We start from the raw sequence: 4,850 nt of genomic DNA, 5'->3' as shown, positions 1-4,850 counted from the left end.
CAAAAATACCCTTCCAGAAATTACTCGTCATTCTAGGATCTCTATCGGACACTATGGACATTGGCAAGCCATGGTACTTGAAGATTTGTGAAATGAAGAGGGTTTCCATTTGATGGGCTTGGATAGTCTTTTTGACAGGTATAAAATGAGCTTGTTTACTGAACCTGTCTACTATCGTCCATATTCCCATGGATAGACTTACGCATTCCAAAGATAAAATCCATAGATATGCTCTCCCATGGTGAATTAGGGATTGGCAAAGGTTGAAGCAATCCAGGTTTCTTCCCTCTATCAAACTTCATCTTTTGGCATACCAAACATTTAGAAACATAGTCTTGTATGTTTACTTTCATGGTAGCCCAATAGAAATATATTTCAATCCCCTTTAGGGTAGATTGAATCCCTCTATGCCCCGCATAAGGAGGAGCATGAGATTCATACATTACTTTCTCACGAAGTGAGTTAGTAATGCATAGTCTATTTCCATAGAGAAGATAACCATCTTGTAAAGTAAATGGTTCCTCTTTCTTCCCTAGTGCAAGGGCTGAAATCACATCTCTAAAATTGGGATCAATAGCATACTCATCTATCATAGAAAATAGATCATTGTGAGTTACTATGGAACCGCATTCACTTTCGGCCGTCGAGAGTGCAACGGCTACTTGATTATGCTTGGCCACAATGTGAGCAATATGAAAATGAAATTTTGAAAGGAAATTTTCCCACCTCATTTGTTTGTCAGAGACCTTGGTCTGCGTCATGAAGCACTTAAGACTTTGGGGATCCGTTTGTGGAATTAATAAATAGTGCTTCCATGAGTCTAAGGCATGTAGAACTGCGAGGAGATCCTTTTCATATATGCCTAGATCTTGCTCAACAGGGTCAAGCCTTTGACTTTCGTAGCCTATGTCTTGCCCTTCTTGGAGCAAAACAGCTCCAAGGCAATCACCACAAGTATAACATTGAACCTCAAATGGCTTTGAGAGATCGGGTAGTGTAAGCACAGGTTGAGAGATAAGCTTTTCTTTTTTATTTTCAAAAGCATCGTTCCTCTTGACAGACCATGTGTACCTAACGTTTTTCTTTGTTAGGTCATGTAATGGTCCTGTTATTAGTGAGAACTTTTCTATGAAGCGTCCATAGTATGCACACATATCTATAAAGATTCTTAGTTCATGAAGATTCCTTGGTTTGCCATCCTTTTATTACCTCTAACTTTGATGGATCCATTTGGATGCCATCTTGAGAGATAATGTGACCTAAAACCGAATCTCTTGTAAGAAAAATTCACTTTTCTTTCGATTAACATAAAGTTTATTATCTCTTAAAACTTGAAATATTACCTGGAGGTGTTGCTTGTGTTCGTCTAATGAATTAGAGTAGATGATGATATCATCAAAGAAAACTCTATTAAAGGTTCGGTGAGGCCTAAATAGCTTCTCCATCAAGTGGTTGAATGTGGCTGGTGCATTGACCAAGCTAAAAGGCATGACAATGTATTCATAAAGACCAAACGTAGTGCAAAATGTGGTCTTTACAATGTCTTGATCAACTATCCTTATTTGATGATAGCCACTTTTTAGGTCAATCCTACTGAAGTAGGTGGACCCTTGTAGCTTATCAAATAGGTCTTCTACCCGTGGAATGGGAAACCTATTCTTGATAGTGATCCTATTTAGTGCTCCATAGTTGACACACATACGATATGTGCCGTCTTTCTTTTGCATTAATAGCACAGGAGAACAAAATGGAGATGAGCTAGTCCTAACCATGCCCTTTTCAACTAACTCATGCACGTTCCACATAATCTCCTCTTGTTGAGCTTGAGAAACTCTATAAGGAGGTTTGTTAGGTTGTGAACTTCCTGGAAGAAGTTCAATTGCATGGTCATCATTTCCTCGTTTAGGAGGTAGCTCACAAGGGATGTCGTCAATAAAGACATCTTGAAACCCTTTGAGAAAATTGGATAACTCTAATTCCTTTTGATTGTGTATATTTTCTTTTGCTAAAACATTAGGTTCATTTTAAGAGTCTTTAACAAAAATCATGTACATGGAAATAGAGCTCTTTATTGACTTATTGAAAGCTTGCTTATGTACAATGGGTATGGTGTTACCCATTTTCCTTAGCATCTATGTACATATCTTTTTCCCTGAACCTAAAGAAGATTCTCCTTTTAGGGAATTTAACATTGGCAGCCATGCGATCAAACCATGGTGCCCCTAGGATTACCTCCTCATGCTTGAGAGGAGAGATAAAGAAGTCCTCTTTGTCCAAACAGCTTTGCACATGGAGCCTCAAAATTTCCCAATTAAGGGAGTGACTGAAGCTTCTTGCCCCTTGAAAGCACCGTCTGCGGGTAGGACATCTCCCATCTCATAATCTTGTATGCCTAGCTTGGTGGCCAACTCTGTGGATATGAAATTGCAAGTAGAACCAGAATCAAAGAGAATAAAAGCATCATGTTCTCTTACCTTTCCCCAAGCATGGCATAGAGGAGATCCTTTGTGGTGAGTTTCCTCCGCTTGGATTTTGACCAAGGTAGCTCTAGGAGTCTCATGGCGGGTGTTCTTTTGGAGACAAGCGCGGTATGCATGCCCTTGCTCGCCGCACTTGAAACAGCGGTTATCCTTGTAATAATGCTCAAGCTCTTCAAGAGAGAGTTTATTTTTGCCTTTGTCAACTCCCTTCTCCTTAGCTTTGTTGGAGTTGCCCTTAGAAGACTTTTGGACATTGTCCTTCCCCTTAGGCTCATTGGAACCCTTGTTTTCTGTGGGCTTAAAATTTCTTTTAGCCCCCGTTTGGAAATTGATTTGAGAAGCCACCATAGTATGGTGTATAACCGTCGCTATGGTGTGTGGCCTTTGGGAGTTGACATACTCCGCCATTTTTCAGTTAAACCCGCTCAAAATTGCGCCCAAAAACTCAGATCTCAGATCTGAGTTTTTCGGCGCCCTCAAGCAAAGAGCAGGTAACGCTCTCCCTCACTCTCTCTCTCTCTCTCTCTCTCTCTCTCTCTTTTTCTTCTCCACACACACACACACACACACACACGAGGAGAGGAAGGAGAGCCAGGTATGCTCCTTCCCTCTCCTCATTCTCATGTTCCCTTCCCCTCTTTCTCTCTCCCTCTCTCTCTCTCACACACACACACATACACACACACACACATAGTGTTTTTGAGAGAGAGAGAGAGAGAGAGAGAGAGAGAGAGAGAGAGAGAGAGAGAGAGAGAGTACAAACAAAAACAAAAACGCACACACACATACATAAACAAAGAATGCACACACACATTGAGAGAGAAAAAGAGAGAGAGAGCATGCATAAACAAAAAACGCACGCATTGAGAGAGGAAAAGAGAGAGAGAACATGCATAAACAAAAAACGCACACATTGAGAGAGGAAAAGAGAGAGAAAACATGCATACGATCCAAAAAAACGCACACACATTGAGAGAGAAAAAGAGAGAAACTAATTTAACGTCGTAGGAAACTAATTAAAATTAAAAGACCTAAAGATCTAGCCGACGAGGAGTTGAACTCAAGACCTATTATTCAAGAGGGAAATGGCATAATCAATCTATCATACTTGGCATGGGTGATAGAAAGGTTATACCATTTATCTCTTTTTATTGGCACACACATCCACACACGCGCACACACACAAGAAGAAGAGAGTTATAACGTCGTAGGAAACTATCTTAAAAGACGTTAAAGATTAGGTTATATTTAGACTTACATTAAATTAGATTTAGGTTTATTTTTAACTAGATTTACGTTTATTTACGCTAGATTTAGATTTACGTTATATTAGATTAGATTTAGGTCTCCATAGACTGCGATGCCTGCATGAAGCGGGTGAAGAAAGCCCTCAATGGAATATAGGGTATTGCTGCCTTCACTCATGGTGGGCTCCGTCGATCCAAAAGTACTGGTGAAATGTCTTCAGAAGATAGGGAAGAAGGTGGATCTTCAGGGCGGCAAGAGTCACTACATCCCCGACACAATGACCATCTAGACAACCTCTAGTCATTCAACAGCAACTTCAAAGTTAGTAACAAGAGCAAGAACGGTCTAAAGGGCCAATTGCTGTCGTCAGATGTGGATGGAGATGAGGCAGCGTCACCGTCGGAAGTTAACTCTCACATCTTTAGTGATGAGAATGCCAACTCTTGCCGAGTTATGTGAAAAATTATGTGTTAAATCAGTTTTAAGGTTCTTATAATCCCTGTTAGTTTAGTTCTTTGTTTTTAATATAACATAATTTACGTTAGATTTAGATTTATGTTATATTAGATTAGACTTAGGTTTATTTAGGTTTACCCACACACACACACACACACACACAAGAAGAAGAGAGTTTTAACGTCGTAGGAAACTATCCCAAAAGACGTTAAAGATTAGGTTAGATGTAGACTTACGTTAAATTAGATTTAGGTTTATTTTTAGTTAGATTTACGTTTATTTAGATTTACGCTTATTTACGTTAGATCGAGTCCACGCAAGAATTACTTACGGTTTAGGGTTTAGAGTTAGACGAACAGTGAAAAGATCTACTTTGAAAAGATGTTAAGATGCTGTGAAGTGCTACAGCTAGAGAAGAGGCAAAGGGGTTTTGTCCACTACATGCAGTATCATGTAGACGTGGGTCTGTAGATTTCTTGTACCCACAAAAATAGGTATTGACCAATAAAGACGAGATTATAACCTGGTGGTTCTGATCTCCGTGCACCTCTAGACCGAGGTGTGCGGGGATTGGACATGACTAGAGAATGTGAGGTAGAGAGAGAGAGAGAGACAGAGACAGAGACAGAGAGAGAGAGAGAGAGAGAGAGATAAGACGAAGAATGC

Source organism: Adiantum capillus-veneris, chromosome 15 (genome assembly GCF_014529385.1).
Source record: "Adiantum capillus-veneris isolate H3 chromosome 15, ASM1452938v2, whole genome shotgun sequence".
Taxonomy (NCBI): Eukaryota; Viridiplantae; Streptophyta; class Polypodiopsida; order Polypodiales; family Pteridaceae; genus Adiantum; species Adiantum capillus-veneris.
Note: the sequence above shows the minus strand (reverse complement) of the source record.